Source organism: Impatiens glandulifera, chromosome 7 (assembly GCF_907164915.1).
Source record: "Impatiens glandulifera chromosome 7, dImpGla2.1, whole genome shotgun sequence".
In the NCBI taxonomy this organism is placed as follows: domain Eukaryota; kingdom Viridiplantae; phylum Streptophyta; class Magnoliopsida; order Ericales; family Balsaminaceae; genus Impatiens; species Impatiens glandulifera.
In genome coordinates, this window is record NC_061868.1 from 15,749,814 (window position 1) to 15,771,730 (window position 21,917).

The following is a 21,917-nucleotide window of genomic DNA, read 5'->3' on the forward strand; positions in this document are numbered from 1 at the left end:
CGAGATGAGATGTCAATTGAGTTTGCTGATTGATTTACCGAGGAATAAGATGTCGGTAACAAAAGAGATAATGGTAGTTAGAAAATATATGAATGAAATTTTGATTGACCGAAGTGTAAAAATGAGGTCACGAGATGAGAGGTCATTTGTATTGTGGTTGGTTTACCAAAGTGGGGGTAAGAGGTTGGTAATATGTTATGAGATGGTTGAGGTATAAAATTCTCCAAGTGAGGTCATGAGATTAGTAATGTGGTCGATTGGGAACATAAAATATTGGTGATGAAATATGTGATTAAAATAGTTGGTTGACTAAATTGTAAATGGGAGATCACGTAATTAGAGAGGTCAATTTACTTGATGGATGGTTTGTTGAAGTGAGGATAAAGTGGTTACGATAATACAATATGAGACGGTTAATGTACAAGTGATGTCACAATATTTAATAATGGGATAAGTCCATTGGAGAACAAAGAATATTATTGATGCATTCAATAATATCTCACTAATATTCATTTTATGATAAATAATGTATATCATAATAGTGGACAAATATATATGTTCATATCACATTCAATGCTCAAATAGCCCATTTATTTATTGTTGTTGCATCTTTTTATACCTTCTTCAATACAACCTTCATTATTTATTTGTATGATAAATCGGGTTCAACAAGCTTTTATTGATTTTAAAATAGATTCATCTTTGACAAGTATTTCTCATTTGTGAGATAAATTAGTTCAATTAATATATATATATATATATATATATATATATATATATATATATATATATATATATATATATATAACAATTTATTTAAATATAGTTTATATTATTTGATAAATCATTCAATTTTTTAACCTATATATTATTTTTTTTTAAATAAAAGTAATATAATATAAATCATAATCGTTTAAACATAACGACAAAATCAATACAAAAACACGAGTATTTACCTTGTCACCAAGGACACTTGAAACACAATAAGATTAACCATTTGAGAACAACAATGAAAACTAAGTCAAAATGTTCATCAACAAACAAACATAACATAAACTAACGTTAAAAGCTCAAAGATCGTCAAGAAGATCAATGAGTTCATCGACCGCCTCCACCGGTTTTCTAGGAGAGATCTCCCATATCGTCATAATAATAGCATTGTGGAGTAAACACATTGGTTGACCGCAATCACAGAACGTCTTAGAGTACCTTTCGAGCTAAATAGTTTACTAAAAAAATCAGGATATGACTCATCGTCTTAATCCAACTAAGCTCACGGTTTCTATCTAAATACCCCCAATAACCAACTATTGACTTAGATATCACCTACTCAATGTCAAACATATTTATAGACACTCAATATTCACTATCCAATTGTATAGTTTATATTTTTGATAAATCCCGAGCCTAATGTCATACAAAATCCATATACTGACTAACTACACAGACTATTAAAATGAACAATTAATTTTGGAATAGTTGAAATTCCAAGAAGGATTAATTTCAGTTTTTTAATAAGTTAATGTGATAATAGACTAAATTAATTGAAATAGTTTAGACTATTATTATACTTAATGTATTTACAAAAAAAATTAATTAGGCTTAATTAGAAAATCTTAAGTGTTAAATAAAGTTGAAGAAAAATAAAACAAATGTTTTTTTTAATAAAATCGTTGGTTTTAATTAATTTTAATAAATTAATTTTTAATAACTAATGTTGACTTGTTTTTTTATTTCATTAAGATTAATAATTTATTTTAAGGAGTCAATTCTTACTCGAATAGACGACTAAGTCGTTTTCTCTTCATTTAATTATTAAGTATTAAATAAATTTCAAGAAAAATAAAACATATTTTTTTTAATAAGAAGTTGATTTTAATTAATTATACATCGTTGGACAAAGTATATACATCTATTCTTTATGTGTTAGGATTGTTAATGTGGATGACAATCTCAACCCTCCTTTGAAGCTTATTGTGTGAATTGTTGATGAGTATATAAACATAGGAAAAAAAACTCGGGGCTAACATTTTCTTCCACTTAATGTATCCCTACTATTAAAAATGAGGGATCATGAGTGGCGGCAAGGTAGATGACCCAATGGAGAGTGCTCTTTACATCGGTGCTCTTTTCATGTTCAAAGATTTAATATTTGGTAATTTTCATATTAAAAAAATCAATCCATAAACTCATTCCATTGTTCATATATTAAATGAATACTATTTAAAACTGCAATACTAAGAACCAAAATCTTAAATCACGAATATAGAAAACAAATTCCATTAGGAATGCAAATATTCAGTATTTTACAAGTCTAAGTAAACAAAGAATGCAAATCACAAGAAGCGATAGATTCAAGAAATATTGTGTGAGTAACACCATATTCATCCAAATATGCCGACAAATGATTCACTGTCTCAAATATCCAAATGACTCCATTAACATGGTGTCGAGACTCATCGTATACTACTATAATTTTGTCGTCCTCGGGCTCATAAAATGGATTCTCCATTTCTTTAATGGTACCTCCTCCAGTAATTACAAACCCTATGAGATCCTGTTTATAAGCTGTGATGAATTCACCTATAAAAATAAAAGTGAAACTGTCGAACAGTTTCGGCAGCTGAAAAACAAACGAAACAATTTCAGTTATCGTGGAAAATAATGAAGATATAGAGGAGAAATCAGACCAAACTTACATTGTTCAAATACCGCAGTCTGCCAGCTCTTTGACCGCCCAAGGTCCCATGATTATCTTGCTGAACCTCGTACGGTTCCTCGTCAACGTAAGTTTTTGATTTCAAAGATGATTTTATCCCTATACAAAAAATATTTGTATTTAGTTTCCTATATGTGAAGTTTAATATTGAGTTAAGACTAATAGAGTCTCACAATCAATTTTGAGGACCCATCTCCCGTTCAATATTGCATGTAAGAATTTGATAGATCGACAACATCCACCATTAGCATCAGTGGAAACTATGACACGTGTTACGTCGTCTCTCCACCTCATTGACACCGTTGCACCACAAGTGTCAGCATATTGCAATATCAATTGCTGTGTAAAAACAATAATATTATCTATTACAAACATGGTAATTTCAATGAAAACTTACATAATATGGACAAAATTGTTATAGGTCAAGAATAGAACTATATCTTCACTAGATAATGCATTTGGCCAAAAAATTCATTCTTTGCCTATAGTGTATAGGATGATATCGTTGTTTGTTGCCTGCATATCAAAAAAAATATGCTTTGTTAATATAAAAAATGAGTTCTCACTACATCAGTAACTAAGGTTTCGTGGAAATAATATACAAAACCCTAACCCTAACCCTAAGTACGTTTTCCTAAATACGAATAATTTTCATTGAACGTGAAAATGTCGGAGTAGGGTTTCTTAAATATGAACGAAAAGATAAAGAAAAGATTATTATTTTGGTGTACGTACCCTTGTCGAGATGTGAAGATCTTCTGGTCTGGTAGACGGAGGAGCCGGATTCGAATTACCGTGAAAGGAGGAGGACACTGGAAGAGAGAGAGGAATCGGACAAAAGTGTTTATTATTATAATGATATTAGAGTTTATATATATTCAAGTTGTTCATACAAGTGAAGTAAACATCGCTAAGTAACTCTTCAAACGAAGTATGCTTCACGAAAATGGGTCTATTCATTCTGGTTCACATGGCGGATGGACAATTGAATATTCGCTCGAAAAGCGTCTCTTCATTCCGTTTTACATGAGGCGATGGAAACACCGCTCGAAAAGTGTCTCTTCATTCGGTTTTACATGGCTCCTGGGCGATGGAAACCCGCTCGAAAAGCGTGTTTTCATTCGGATTTACATGGCTCCTAGGTGATGGAAGCACCGCTCGAAAAGCGTCTATTCATTCGGTTTTACATGGCTCCTGGGCGATGGAAGCATCGCTCGAAAAGTGTCTCTTCATTCAGTTTTACATGGCTCCTGGGCGATAGAAGCACCGCTCGAAAAACGTCTCTTTATTCTGTTTTACATGGCTCCTGGGCGAAGGATGCTTCGCGGAAAACTTAGAAATTTCTTTTTATATAATAATAAGTAATTAAAGCGAAGTGTGCTTCGATCCAGTCTCTAGATTAGTATAATTTTTTATTTTTTTTCTAATTTAAAAATAAATAATTTTGGTGAATTTATGTATTTACATGCATGAGTAAATGTTTTTACATGATAGGTAAACTATCTTTTCATGGAGGTGTTAGGGATTTTACATGAGCGTCAGGGTAAGAAAATACTTAAGGCTAAGTATGGTTCGCCCTGAAAGGCAGATCTCTTCATTCTGCCTTCCATGGCTCCTGGGCGAAGGAAGTTTCGCCCGATTCTATAAGAATATAAAGTAATTGAAACGAAGTATGCTTCGATCAAGTCTTTAGATTAGTATAATTTTTTCATTTTTTCTAATTTAAAAATAAATAATTTATGTAAATTTATGTATTTACATGCATGAGTAAATGTTTTTACATGATAAGTGAACCATTTTTTCATGGAAGTGTTGAGGGTTTTACATGAGCGTCAAGGTAAGAAAATACTTAAGGCTAAGTATGGTTCGCCCTGAAAAGCAGATCTCTTCATTCCATTTTACATGGTTACTAGCGATGTACGTTTCTCTCCGTATCTCATATCTATATACACTGTGATTACATGGTGCCTAAAGAGAAATGAGCTTCGCTCTAAACTTATATCTGCATTCCTTTTAAAATGGAGCCTGGGGAATGGACCTTCAATCCATACGTTAACTAGACATTCCGTTAACGTCGTTTGGGGTAAATCCGAATAAAAATCCAGATTCCAGATACTCTCTCCCTCCCTTCAACCCAGCTTTGATTTATTATTAAAATAATACTCTTGCAATTTTATTGGTCCGCAATAGGGGAACACTAAAATCAGGAGCAAAAGATCCAAATTAGAAAATTGAGAGAAAAAAGTTGTTTTCTAATATATATATACACACACGGAGGAAGAAATGGATTATTATAATTGTAAAAAAAAAAAAACAACACCTCACACATTTTCTTATAATACATTTTCATATATTTTAGTTCAGACTTTATTTTATTTTTTTAAATAAAATATTTTATTATTTAATAAAAAAAATATGATTATTGCGTCCAACTTATAATTTTTTCTAATATTTAGGAAGTTAATATTTAGAATTGAGTTTTTTTTTTTATAATTTAATAAATTAACATTTTGAGCAAATTTTATTTTTTTTAATTTAAGAAGTTAATATTTCGAATTGACATTTTGTTTTTTTAACATAAAAGTTATATTGTTGATAATATATATATATATATATATATATATATATATATATTTCGAATTTAGGAAATTAGAATTTCTTATATTTATTCATAATGAGAATCAAAACCTTAAAAAAATATTGAACACTTGTGTTATTATAATAAATTGTGTTGAAGCAATATTTTAATTATATATATAATATATATTTAAATTTATTTTATTATATTCTTTCTCAAACATAAACATTAGAATTGAACTTGAATTACAATTCTAAAGTTTTTCCAAAACACGATAATTGAATTGTAATTGAATGTGAAATTTTATAGAATTGGAATTAAAATTTTAATGTTAATTCTAATTTAATTCATACAAATGGACCCAATAATCCATATAATCCTCCTTAAGTGTTTCAAAAATACTATTTTTCGATTACTTTTCATTTGTATTTGTTTTCGACATTTTAAGGAGGCAAAGTTGAATGCTGATGTATTTAAATGTTGTTAAAACATTCGCTAGCTAGATTTAAATAACATAAAAATCGCCTAATTGTATATTAAGTGAATGGCTAGTTGTAAATAACATAAAAATTGTCCCATTATTCATGAAGAAAGCATACATTTTTTTTTAATTTTTTTTGTTGGTTTTTATCTAGTAAAAAAATTGTTATTCCAACTCATTTATCATGATAAAAATGGTAAGACATGAAAATAAAAGCTTACAAAAAAAAATAAAAAATGAAAGAAAACTAATACAGACTTTCTTTAATATATATTACTTTTGTTTTTTCACTCACTCACGGTGAATATATAATAATAAAGATGTACGTCTTTATAAATTAATAATACTATAATTTATATAATTATAATATATATATATATATAACAACTTATTTAAAAATTAATTTGTGATACATTTAAATAAAAATAAATTACTTTGTTTCATTATTTGTACCTTTTAATATTAATTTTTTTCTTCATATTTTTTTAATTTTTTTTTTACTTTTTTCTTCATATTTATGAGATACGTCACTATATATATATATATATATATATATATTTAATCTTGTAAATTTTCTTTACTTGATTTTTTAAATAAACTAGCATTTAGCCCGTGCATTTGCACGAGTAATAATATAAAAATCGTGAAAAAAAATTACGAATAACATTTTTTATTTTATTTTTAACCGTTTTAAGTTTATGGGTGAGTCAACCCACAATCCGACCCAAATATCCATTTACTCAACATCATTATATATTACATTATATATTAGTTAGTTAAAAAGTTGAACTTATATTAATATTAAAACGTCTCGCGTTTATCAAATTTGGTGTTGAATTTAAAATATAAAGTCTTTGTAGCCTAGTTTGTTAAAGAGTTGTACTTGTTTTGTTAGGTTGCAAGTTCGAAACATATTTCTAGCATTTTTAATTTTATTTTTAACCGTTTTAAATTTAAAAATGGGTCAACCCACAATCCGACCCAAATATCCAAATTAACCACAGCTCTCGACCCGGCAATCCGGACACTTTAAAAATTAAGCATCATTATATATATATAGATAATTATATATATATATATATATATATATATATAATGATTCTATTTTTATTTATTATTTTATACTATATAATTAAATTTTAAATTTTAAAAATATTCTTACCTCTCTAAATAAAATTTTCAAAATAATTTATTAAAAAAATATTTTTTTTATATAAAAAATATTTATACACAAAATTATAAATTGAATTTAATAATCACAAGTGGTATAATCACATTCAAAATTTGAGATTATGTTTTTTATCTTAGTTGATGCGCATTTTAAATGGTGTATTATAAAAATAAAATAATTATGATTATCATATATGTGAGTGTAAATTTGAGAGATTAAAAAAATTTCAATTTTTAGATGGGATGAGTGTGAATTTAAGGAATTAAGAGAATAATGGTTAAAATTGAAACAAACGCACAAAATGAGTGTATAATATGATCGATAATGACGAATTAGTTGAAAAAAATGCCCAAAATTAAGGTAGATGTTGGTCGATAATGAGATGTAGCAAAATGTTAGTATTTGGTATTAATTTTTTTTTATTATTTGCTTATTTTCATTTATGTTTTATAGTTACAATTGTACCATATTTAAATGTTTATTTAATAGTTTCTCTTATTTTATAACGATAACTTTATTTAGAAGTAATCTCACTTTTAACCACAATGTTTTTTGTTAAATATTATTATTTTTTAAATATTTTATTTTAATTTAATCGAAATAATTTATAATATACTCTAATTATATATATTAACAAATTTAATAACATTTTTTTGTTTAAACACAATTTAAAAAAATAAATTATATAAATGTAATTAATTTAATTAAAACATTGTCTACATTTAATTTGAATTAGATTAAAATTTATAAATTAATTCTGAAATATATAATCTTAATTATTAATTCTAAAAATATATAATCTTTAATATAAATGATTTTGGTTTAGAATAACGTTGATTTTTTTTATTTTTAACTCTTTAATTTAATATATTTAATTAATATTTATAAATTTTAACATATTTAATTAACAAGGGATTTAAGATAGATGAGGTAATAATAGTACATTGATTTTAAATACAATCTTTTTAATATATAGAGTCTGGAGATCACTATTTTGTAATTAACGTATTTATTTTTCGTAACACATATGTAGTATCGCCCAGAAAATTGAGTTGTCCCATCCTCGTAAAAAAAAAACGCGAATTTATTTTTGACAATCATAATATTAGTTTAAAAAATTATTAAAAATATTGTTTTTAATGAGATTAAAACTCATAATCAAATAAAAACTACATTTTTTTTATCCTAAATTACTAAGTTATCCATTTTATTTTAAAAAAAACTTAATAAATTTTTCTAAAAACCCGACACATTTACCATAAGTTGGTCTGCCCTTTCGACCCTGCACTTAAGTGAGTAGAAGAAATGTGTGATATAAACAAAAATGATTTTTACTGAATAATACTAACTTTAAAAAGCTAATTTTAAAACAATGAAATATAATTAAATTTGAATTGAGAGTGATCCAGATAATTTGATAATGAGAAATTATATGTTAAAAGTTTATAATATGGTTACATAAAATAAAATGAGACTAAATTTCATGGTTAATTTAATTTGCGGGTTTGGTTGTGATATCTAACTTTGTTCTTCGATTTAAACCTTTTACTATATTTGAGGGACTTGTTTCTATGAAAAATTTATCCGACTAATCCAATAAGTTGCCCTTTTCCCTACCGTTTGGTAAATTTCTGGCGGGAAGCACAAAAATCTGGACACAGAGAGAGTTTTAGTTTTTTAAATGGAATCTGGAAGTCATGATCTTCCTAAATGGGCTTCTGAACCCTCCTGCTGCATCATGGGCGGGCATTGACGAAACCGGACGAGGCCCGCCCTGTCTTAGGTTTTTCTTTTACCTCCATCTCTCTTTCATCACATCGATTTCTTTCTGTTTTCACGAATTTGTTTACTTGAACACAGCTCCCCCCATGGTATACGGATGCAAAAAGACTCTTTCCTCGTTGCTTGTATTTTGCAGGTTTCCATACTTCCTCAACTTACATTACTTGATCATTTTTTCTTTCTGGGTTTGTTTCAATTTCATAGCTTTCAATGCTTAAAATAAATCAAATGAAGTTAGACAGTTAACTGTATATAGCACATCAAAGACCTAGGCATAACCGAAAACAATGATATTTGGATAGTTAGCTATACAATATATATAGCTAATTTGACAATTATAATCATTTATCAGCTTATTGTAGATTCAAAGACCTTAAAGGAAGAAAAAAGGGAAGAATTATTTGATAAAATTGAAAGGATAATTATCAGGATTCTGTTCCTAAATTTGATCTTCTTCAAGGAGATTTGCTTGGTAGATGGAATTCCTTTTAATTTTATATTTGGAGATTCATTGGCTGATGTGATGAACAACAACTACATTATCTATTTTCTAAAGCTAACTATGATCCGTTTGGAATTGATCTTGGAGATCCAACCGAAAGATATAAAATTCCAGAACTATAGTCGACATAATAGGCATTCACCGTCTTCTTATTAAAACATCGGAATCACCTTCTACTTTTCGTATCCAACTCAGTCAATAGTGTATGTTATCAGTTCCCTTTGTTCTTCAATGAATTGATTGAGCAACATATTCGTTTTTCATGAATTTTGATCGATCTCCAAATATAAAATATCGTTGTAGCAGTTGCTCCAGAAGCAACAGTAACTCCTTTTGAAGACTAACTTCTACTTTACCGATCAATGTAAGAGTTCACTTCCTTGATTTATAGCTAGATTGACTCATAACTCTTATGTAATTCTTGTTTGAAGTAGAAGGTTAACAATTATAGAAAACTATTTTCTCTAATCACATGAATATTGAATTGTTGTTATATATCATCCTGAGCTTATTGTCATATATTATTATTATTATTATTAGAATTAGATGAAAGGGCATGAAGATTACAATAGACTAAGATATTGAGTTATCGTGAGGCATATATTTTCATTTTGGCATTCTCTTTAATTAACAAGACTAGCTATAAAAATGTATTTAGAAATGTATGAATTATGAATGGGGTCGGTCTTTTTCATGATTCTCATTGTGTTTAATTTTTGGATTCTGACATGTTATATAAACGTTATTTGTAGTGGTTTCCTGAAATGAAACATTATCCTCATGGAGTTCCTATAGTTTTGTTGGAATCAAACTTGGTTAAATCTTTTGACCACTTTAATAATATCATATTATATATGGATGGATGAATGAATAATTTCATATAATTATGAGCTTTTGACTTTATAATAATGGCTTCAGATCAATGGGATGATAGCAAATTCTTCATAGGTCATCCTAGCTCTGTCCCGATTACAACTACACAAGTAAGATTACAGTTAACTGTCATATTCTATGTCCTTTTTTAGTCTCATTTTTTCTGTCATATATTTATTGGGACATCAACTAAAGGACTAGATTGCTGCTCTAAATTACATAGTGTGTAGTTCCAAATCTCAAGATTACCAGCTTCTAAATTTTTTTATTTTTTAACTCAATAATAATGTTTTGGCTAATAATTGATATTTTGGTGATAATGATGACAGCCTGACTGAGAAGTATATGAAACTTCAATGTAACATTGATCCACTTCCATATAACAGTGAAGATTATTATTTGGTTGAGAAGTATCTACACATAACTCATGCTCCTACACACACATATTGAGATTCTTGCTTTCTCAAACTTTTCATGAAATTAAGTCATTCCTCGCTATTCTCTATTTGCATGCTTTTTGATGATGGGATTATAAGATTAAGCACAAGTATAAATTCTCAGGGTTGGATTCTTGAGCTTGAAGATGTTTTTTCTCTTGCTAGGGAGGGAGAATCCAAAAAGTTTACACCTTACAATGGAAAACTAAAAAACAGAGGGCTCTTTTTGCACGGTTAGTACTATTTGAAAAAACTTAAGATGCACTAACCTAGAAACTTATAGTAGAAATGTATTACATTCTACTGTCTCTTACTTAGAGATTGTTTATTTAAATATATATTTTTTTCGGAAATAACAACAAAAAAGTGGGTTATTTAGGTTAAATAACCGTCCTCTATATTTTATATTTTAAAATGTCATAAACAGTAGTAAGTTCTTTTTGGTAATGACTTAATGATGAAGTGATTGATGATGGAATAAGTTAGCTTATTTTGTATTATATCCAAATAACTTTTTACCAAACAAGGCCTAGTGAAACTATATTGGCTATGATTCTTGTTCTTCTCTGCAGGTTCTGGACTAACAAATTTTGTGGGTATTCTTAGCCAACAACTTCGAATAGCTCCACCCGAGACTCGTGCAACTAGATACATAGTTTTCACTTTCCTATACTTCATATTTTCATATGAAAATAAATTTATACAATACAATTAAAAGTCATATCTTAAAGTAATTTTCTGCTATCTACAGTTTGGAGAAGGGAGTATATTTTGTGGACATAGTGAGTAAAAGTGCTCAATATTGCTTTACTGATAAGAAAAATCATGTGGGTCTTATGCTCTTAAGTGAAGTTGTTTTGGGGAGATCTATGATCTCAAAAATGGCTAAGGTGGAATTCTCTTCTTGTTTTCATTTACTACAAAATAATGAATAATCATATGGTGTTATTTAATGATGTGTGGATGAGAAGAAATGAGAGCAAATGAATTAAGTTGTACTAAAATAGGAGTAGAGGTTTTTTTTTTTAAAGAATTAATGTTTCAAATAATTATTTATAGAAACTATAAAGTAATACTTTGTTATTTTGTTTCTAAGAATGTTTTTTTATAGTAAATTTGAACTTAATAATTTAAATAAATTGTTAGTAAATTGTTTTTTTTTTATATCTTACAGGCATATGAGTAAGAAGAAATGAGAGCAAATGAGTTAAGCTGTACTAAAATAGGAGTAGAGGTTTTTTAAAAGAATTAATGTTTGAAAGAATTATTTATAGAAACTATAGAATAATACTTTGTTATTTTATTTCTAAGAATATTTTTTTTATAATAAATTTGAACTTAATATTTTTAATAAATTGTTAGTTATTTGTTTTTTATATCTTACAGGGGCATATGAGTGAGAAGAAATAAGAGCAAATGAGTTAATTTTTAATAAAATAGGAGTAAAGATTTTTAAAAGAATTAATGTTTCAAAGAATTATATATAGAAACTATAGAGTAATACTTTGTTATTTTGTTTTTAAGAATGTTTTTTTATAGTAAATTTGAACATAATATTTTTAATAAATTGTAAGTTATTTGTTTTTTATATATCTTACAAGCATATTTTACAAGCATATGAGTGAGAAGAAATGAGAGCAACTGAGTTAAACTAATCTAAAATAGGAGTAGAAGTTTTTTAAAAGAATTAATGTTTCAAAGAATTATTTATAGAATGTATAGAGTAATACTTTGTTATTTTATTTATAAAAATGTTTTTTTTATAGTAAATTTGAACTTTATATTTTTAATAAATTGTTATTTATTTATTTATTTTTATATCTTACAAGCATATTAGTGAGAAGAAATGAAAGCAAATGAGTTAATTTGTACTCAAATAGGAGTAGAGGTTTTTTAAAAGAATTATTGTTTCAAAGAATTATTTATAGAAATATTGAATAATACTTTGTTATTTTGTTTTTAAGAATGTTTTTTTATAGTAAATTTAAAATTAACATTTTTAATAAATTGTTAGTTATTTGTTTTAATTCTTATTATTAAATATTTAATTTATATAGTTCAAATAGTTTTTTTTATTAATATTAGATGAGAATGTTTTCAAATATGTAATAAAATAAGAGAGAATTAGGAAAAATAAAATTAAAAAATATGTATTATTTTTCGACAAATATTTATATTGAATGTTTTGTCAAAATATTCGTCGGAAACTTTGTCATAAAAATATCAAGAAACATCTCAAACTTTCCGACGGATATTCCTACAAAAAAATAAATAAATTCTAAAAAAATAATGTATAAAAAATAAGAAAAAAACTCAATTAGACGTATCTAATTGTACAACTAGCTCATTTAGACATATGTAATACAAGATTATTTAACCATACATACTATCAAAAATTTGTTCATTTAACCTATTTTAGCAAACCATGGTTAATTTTTATTTTTTAATTTATATATTTATTAATTAAATATTAATATATTTTATTTCTCTTTCTTTTTCATTAATAAATGAACCCCTCTATTTTTAGGTTTTTTATAAATTTTTTATTAATTTTTATGAGTATTTATTTTTGGTATTTTAATTTTATATATATATATATATATATATATATTCTTCTTTTTAATATTTTTTTCTTATATTAACATTGATTATTAATTATTTTAAATTTTTTTAATTCCAATGATGGAATATAACAATGACTTACAATTTCAACAATAAAAATATTTCAATATAAAAGTAAATTAATTAATATTTGGATAATAATAGCAACTATTTCATCAAACACCAAAAGAGTATTAATAAAATATTAGACAAAACAATGTTCCTTATTATTACTATAAGTCATGAATAAAAAATACATAAAAAATTAATAATTTCATTTTGGTTCATATTAAATTAAATAAGAAAGAAATTCTTAAAAAATATTAAGTAAAATATTAAATTCATAAATAAGTTGTTAATTTTTTTTTTCAAAAATAAGAATTTAAGAATGATAAGAAATAAAAACTAATAAAAAAGAAAATATGAAAAAGAAACTAATATAAAAATAATAATAAATTTAAGAATGAAATAAATTACCTAGTTTATTAATGTAAAAGAATGGGAGAAAAAATATATTATATTTAATTAATAAATATATAAATTTAAAAATAAAAATTAACTATGGTTACTAAAAGAGGCTAAATGAGCCAACTTTTTATAGTACGTATGTTTAAACGAACTTTTATTAGTACATACGTCTATGTGAGCTAGTTATACAAGTACATACGTCTAAGTGAGTTTTTTTTCCTAAATATTATTGTCGTAAATTCCGTAATAAAAACTAATGGAGAAATTTATATCTTCAAGTACATACATACAGTATACAATCTACTACTACTCTTCTATCTTCAAGTACATATATACAGTACACAATCTTTTACTACTCTTCTATCTTCTTTCTTTTCTAATCAATCTTATACTACTCTCTTCTTTCTTGTTGTATTAATCTCTAATGACTTCCCATCTCAAAGAGGTTAAACATACAACCATGACATGTGAAATGCGTAAAAAATTGTAAGAGTATAAAATTGAGAATCTAGTTTCATCTCAAAAAGAGCTACAAAAATGGGTTTCTGAAAAATTTAACATCTAGATTAGTCAAGCGACAATATCGAATACAATTAAGCGGTCATCGGAATATTTCTCGGCTAATTTGACGAAACCTGATGCTAAACGACACAAATCCACAAAGTTTCCAAATCTAGAAAAGGCTTTGTATGAATGGATTCTTCAACATCAAGAGTAGGTAAATATATCAAGAGAGTTAATTCAAGATAAGGCAATAGATTTTATTAAAATATTGTATGGTAATAATTGTTCAGAGTTTGATTACTCTCTTGGTTGGATGGAGAGGCATGACATGGTATCAAGTCCTTTAGGCATTTCGGCGAAAGCGGGTCTGTCAATATGGGAGATGTGGAAAGCAACTTGCCAACAATACGAGAGAAACTAGGACTGTTTTCCATGAAAGATGTTTTCAACATGGATGAAATTGGCTTGTTTTATATATTACAAGCTGATCATTCATTAACTACAAAACAACTTGAGAGAAGAAAAAGGACAAAGAAATAATGACAATAGCCATTTGTTGTAATGAAGATGGGTTAGAGAAAATCCTTTACGAATCATCGGTAAGTTTGCGGAACCATGTTTCTTTAAAAATGTTAATTTACAAAGTTTAAATTTCCAATATCATGCCAATAAACGAGCATGGATGACTGGAGTATTGTTTGAAGAATATGTTTGATGGTTCGACAAAAAAATTGGATGGACGAAAGGTTTTATTGGTTATTGACAATTGTTTTGCCCATCCAAAGGTATTTTAAGGGTTACAAAATGTTGAATTGTTTTCTTACCACCCAGTACAACTTTAAAAATTCAGCCTTGTGATGCAAGAATTATAAGAGCATTTAAAATTCATTATCGCCGCAGATTTTGTCGTTCTATTTTAAAGGGTGTTGAGGCTGAAAAAACAAATCCAGAGAAGATCAATGTTTTCGATGCAATCAACATTTCTATCTAAGCTTGGATGAACAGTGTTAAGAATACCACAATTTCAATTTGTTTTCAACATTGAAAACTTCGTTCGGTAGAAAATGTAGTTTCACAACCTTTAGAAGAAGAAGGCATTAGGGAATTATGGTCAACAATAAATGATTTACACAATCGTAACGCAATGAATGTGGATCAACTCTTAGATTATCCGGGTGAAAACAACACGACTGAGATTTTAGCTAATGAAGAAATCATTGAGGGTCTTAGAGAAAACAATCAAGATGAAGACAATGAGGATGATAATCTTGTTTTGGAGCATGTTTCTCGCAATGATACAATTAGAGCATCAATGAAACTTAGTGATTTTCTATTACAATATGATAGAAGCACTCTATAAATTCATAAAGCTTTGCAAAAAATGAGGGATGAGATTCAAATAGATATAAATTTTCATATAAAGAAGACTACGGTAGACTCATATTTCACTAAGACACTCGGAATTATTAAAAAAAATAGTAGATATTATTACTTTATATATCGGTTGGGACCTATATGCGCCAAAAAAATATATTACTTAGTAAATTTATCAAAATTACTACTTTAGCTATTTTGCCCGAGTCATGACGGTAAGAATTTATTACTTTACCGATATTATAATTTTATCAATTATAATTTTATGGAGAGTCTACTGTAGGTGTAAACACTTAAATTATACTTTTCAAATTTATAAATATTAAATAATTATTTTAAATAAAAAAATTCAAAATAGTCAAAATCATATGACTAATCTAGATTGCGTGGCATACACAGCGTGTAGTTGCAACATATTTGACTTCACATGTAGACAATGTGATGATTGGTTCACATAAACCGGTGAGTATGAGTTCAAGGGATTTTGTAACTCTTGATGTTGACTCATTTGGAAAACTCTTTCGGAACTAATTTACAAGTAGACATCCTTCACATAGTTCATTCGAATTGTGGATGGAAGATATGCCTCTCACTATCTTCTTATTCGTTAGAAGTTCAAGACTGTCAAAGTTGAGATGCTCGAATTGTAGATGCCATAGCTATAATGGTTACCTATAACATGTTTTAAGACACATTGCTATATCAATTGAATTAGTTAAACGCTAAACACTCTAAAGAGATCCCTCAAGTTGAGAAAATCAAACCAAGAAAATGATAGAAATATGAAGTAGACACAAATGAAAGATATGTTACCTTCTACAATATCTCTTTCCTCCTAATGATGATAGATATGCCAATTCATTGTCAATAACTGCGAGATAATAACACAAATTTGGAAATATGAAACACTTATTACCCAAATTTATGCAAATAAGGTGTTTGATAAATGTTTTGTGTGATGAATTAATGCTCTTATGGTGTAGAAACTTGAACTTAGACTTGAGAGATAGGAACAATAAAAATTGAAAGGATATATATCAGGATTCTGTTCCTAAATTTGATCTTTTTCAAGGAGATTTGCTTGGTAGATGGAGTTCCTTTTAATTTTATATTTGGAAATTTATTGGCTGATGTGATGAACAACAACTAAACTATCTGTTTTCTAAAGCTAACTATGATCCGTTTGGAATTGATCTTGGAGATCCAACCGAAAGATATAAAATTCCAGAAATATAGTCGACATAATAGACATCCACCGTCTTCTTATTAAAACATCAGAATGACCTTCTACTTTTCGTATCCAACTCAGTCAACAATTTATGTTATCAGTTCTCTTTGTTCTTCAGTGAATTGATTACACAACATATTCGTTTTCATGAATATTGATCGATCTCCATATCGTCGTAGCAGTAGCTCTAGAAGCAACAGTAACTCCTTCTGAAGACTAACTTCTACTTTACCGATCAATGTAAGAGTTCACTTCCTTGATTAATAGCTAGATTGACTCATAACTCTTAGTAGAAGGTTAACAGTTATAGAAGGCTATTTTCTCTAATCACATGAATATTGAATTGTCGTTATATATCATCCTGAGCTGATTGTCATATATTATTATTATTATTATTAGAATTAGATGATAGGGCATGGAGATTACAATAGACTAAGACATTGAGTTATCGTGAGGCATACATTTTCATTTTGGCATTCTCTTTAATTAACAAGACTAGCTATAAAAATGTATTTAGAATTGTATGAATTATGAATGGGGTCGGACTTTTTAATGATTCTCATTGTGTTCAATTTTTGGATTCTGACATGTTATATAAACGTTATTTGTAGTGGTTTCCTAAAATGAAACATTATGTTCATGGAGTTTCTATAGTTTTGTTGGAATCAAACTTGGTTAAATCTTTTGACCACTTTAATAATATCATATTATGTATGGATGGATGAATGAATAATTTCATATAATTATGAGCTTTTGACTTTATAAGAATGGCATCAGATCTACGGAATGATAGCAAATTCTTCGGAGGTCATCTAGCTCTGTCCCAATTACAACTACATAAGTGAGATTACAGTTAACTATCATATTCTATGTCCTTTTTAAGTCTCATTTTTTCTGTTATATACTTATAGGGACATCAACTAAAGGACTAGATTGCTCCTCAAAATTACATAGAGTGTAGTTCCAAATCTCAAGATTACCAACTTATAATTTTTTTTTTATTTTGTAACTCAATAATAATGTTTTGGCTAATAATTGATATTTTGGTGATAATGATGACAGCCTGAATGAGAAGTATATGAAACATCAATGTAACATTGATCCACTTCCATATAACAGTGAAGATTATCATTTGGTTGAGAAGTATCTACACAGAACTCATGCTCCTACACACACATAATGGGATTCTTGCTTTCTCAAACTTTTTCTGAAATTAAGTCATTCCTTTCTATTCTCTATTTGTATGCTTTTTGATGATGTGATTATAAGATTAAGCACAAGTATAAATTCTCAGGGTTGGATTCTTGAGCTTGAAGATGTTTTTTCTCTTGCAAGGGAGGGAGAATCCAAAAAGCTTACACTTTACAAGGGAAAACTCAAAAATAGAAGGCTCTTTTTGCACGATTAGTACTATTTGAAAAATCTTATGATGCACTAACATAGAAACTTATAGTAGGAATGTATTACATTCTACTGTCTCTTACTTAGAGATTGTTTATTTAAATATATATATTTTTTCGGAAATAACAGAAAAAAAAGTGGGTTATTTAGGTTAAATAACCATCTTCTGTATTTTATATTTTAAAATGTCATAAACAAGAGTAAGTTCTTTTTGGTAATGACTTAATGATGAAGTGATTGATGATGGAATAAGTTAGCTTATTTTGGATTATATCCAAATAACCTTTCACCAAACAAGGCCTAGTGAAACTATATTGGCTATGATTATTGTTCTTCTCTGCAGGTTCTGGACTAGTAAATTTTGTGGGTATTCTTAGCCAACGACTTCCAATAGCTCCACCTGAGGCTCGTGCAACTAGATACATAGTTTTTTACTTTCCTATACTTCATGTTTTCATGTTTTCATATGCAAATAAATTTATACTATACAATTGAAAGTCATATCTTAAAGTAATTTTCTGCTATCTACAGTTTGGAGAAGGGAGTATATTTTGTGGACCTAGTGAATAAAAGTGCTCAATATTGCTCTACTGATAAGAAAAATTCTGTGGGTCTTATGCTCTTAAGTTAAGTTGCTTTGGAGAGATCTATGATTTGAAAAAAGGCTAAGGTGGAATTCTCTTCTTGTTTTCATTTACTACAAAGTAATGAATAATCATATGGTGTTGTTTAATGATGTGTGCATTATTTATATTTTACAGGCATATGAGTGAGAAGAAATAAGAGAAAATGAGTTAAGCTGTACTAAAATAGGAGTAGAGGTTTTTTAAAAGATTTAATGTTTCAATGAATTATTTATAGAACTATAAGGTAATACTTTGTTATTTTGTTTCTAAGAATGTTTTTTTATAGTAAATTTGAACTTAATATTTTTAATAAATTGTTAGTTATTTGTTTATTTATATCTTACAGGCATATGAGTGAAAAGAAATGAGAGCAGATGAGTTAAGCTGTACTAAAATAGGAGTAGAGGGTTTTTAAAAGAATTAATGTTTCGAAGAATTATTTATAGAATGTATAGAGTAATACTTTGTTATTTTATTTCTTAGAATATTTTTTTATAGTAAATTTGAACTTAATATTTTTAATAAATTGTTAGTTATTTATTTTTTATATCTCACAAGCATATGAGCGAGAAGAAGAAATGAAAACAAATGAGTTAAGCTGTACTAAAATAGGAGTAGAGGTTTTTTTAAAGAGTTAATGTTTCAAAGAATTATTTGTAGAAACTATAGAATAATACTTTGTTATTTTTATTCTAAGAATGTTTTTTTTATAGTAAATTTGAACTTAATATTTTTAATAAATTGTTAGTTATTTGTTTTATATATATCTTACAGGGGCATATGAGTGAGAAGAAATAAGAGCAAATTAGTTAAGCTGTACTAAAATAAGAGTAGAGATTTTTTAAAAGAATTAATGTTTCGAAGAATTATTTATAGAAACTATAGAGTAATGCTTTGTTATTTTGTTTCTAAGAATGTTTTTTATAGTAAATTTGAACTTAATATTTTTAATAAATTGTTAGTTATTTGTTTTTTATATTTTACAGGCATATGAGTGAGAAGAAATGAGAGAAAATGAGTTAAGATGTACTAAAATAGTAGATGTTTTTTTATAAGAATTAATGTTTCAAGAATTATTTATAGAATGTATAGAGTAATACTTTGTTATTTTATTTTTAAGAATGTTTTTTTATAGTAAATTTGAACTTAATATTTTTAATAAATTGTTAGTTATTTGTTTTTTTATATCTTACAAGCATATGAGTGAGAAGAAATGAAAGTAAATGAGTTAAGTTGTACTAAAATAGGAGTAGAGGCTTTTTACAAGAATTAATGTTTCAAAGAATTATTTATAGAAACTATAGAATAATATAGTTTGTTATTTTATTTCTAAAAATGTTTTTTCATAGTAAATTTGAACTTAATATTTTTAATAAATGGTTAGTTATTTGTTTTATTCTTATTATTAAATATTTAATTTATATAGTTAAAATAGGTTTTTTTTTTATTTGGATGAGAATGTTTTCAAATATGTACCTTTATATTACCTTTATTTTGGTATACCTTAATTTATGTATACGTTAATTTTGGTACGGTATCGGTATTATACCTTTGATACCTAAAAAACATATTCTTTAACAAAAAAAATCAATTTAATATAGTTACTACGTAAACGTTATACATAACAAAAAAATAATGATATTTATCATAAAATAAAATATTCTTTTTAAAATTTAACATTTTTGAAAATTTGGATATTATAAAAATTAAAGTTAGTTAAAAAATTGGAGTTAACAATAATTAACATTAGTATAGTTTTAAAGTTTGACTTAAGTGGAGACGAGAGATAAGAACGGTCCCCACTGCAAATTTATAAAATTTAAGTTAGATAAATGTTAGTTAATTTAGACTTAATTAATAAAAAAAATCACTCTTTTTGTTATGAACATACAAGATAAAGAACAAGAGAGATAACAACAAGAAAATGTATTATTGTTTATGAAAGGGATACCTTTACAATATTCTTATGTGTCCTATTTATAGGACTAGATACATAGAAACCAAAGGTCTTCATAATCGTGGAATATGAAAACCAAGAGTCTTACACAATGTCATCCGTTAAATATATTGCATTTATAATACCCTTTGAATTTTATTGGTATACTACCTCATTAAAAACCTTATCAGGAAAACTCGTTGGGATAAAACCATGATTAAGGGAAAAAGACTGCAGTACGTAAAATCCTCCTTTTGTTACATCACTTTAAACTTTTGAGTCTCCGCATGCCAATAATATATAGTTGTTTTTCAAAGGTCGTGGTAGACAATGCTTTTGTAAATAGATCTACTAGATTATCTGATGAACGAATTTGATGAAACATCAATATCACCTTTCTTTTAGAGATCATGAGTGAAAAAGAATTTTGATGATATGTGTTTCGTTCTATCGCCTTTAATATATCCTCCCTTTAATTGTGCAATACAAGTTGCATTATCCTCATATAAAATTGTTGGAGAATTCTTGTTTACAGATAAGCCACATGACTCTCGAATATGATGAATGGTTGATCTCAACCATACACATTCTCGACTTTCCTCACAAATAGCGATGATCTCGGAATGGTTTGAAGATGTGGCGGTAATTGATTATTTCATAGATCTCCAAGACATATGTGAATACGTAACCCGTTTTAGACCTACCATTATGAGAATCATATAAATACATGGGATGGATAATATAATCCCATGTCCATAGTTCCTTGAAGGTACTAGAAAATATGCTTAACTCCATTCCAATGTTTCCTTGTCGATGAAAAATTATATCTCGCTAATAAATTTACTGCAAATGATATATTAGGTCTAGTATGAGTAGCCAGATACATTAGTGCTCCAATAGCACTAAAATATGGTACTTCAGGACCAATTAGTTCTTCATCACACATATGAGGTCGAAATGAATCTTTATTTATATCAAGCGATCTCATGATCATTGGACTACCTAGGGGATGTGCTTTATCCATAAAAAATGTTTTTAGTACTCTTGATGTATAAGTAGATTGATGGACAAGAATTTCATTACCTAAATGCTCAACGTGCAAGCCAAGATCTAACTTTGTTTTTCCCATATCTTTCCTCTCAAACTCTTTCTTAAGATAACTAACTGTTTCAGATAGTTCATCAGTAGTTCCAATAATATTCAAATCGTCCACATAAATTGCAATTATTACAAATT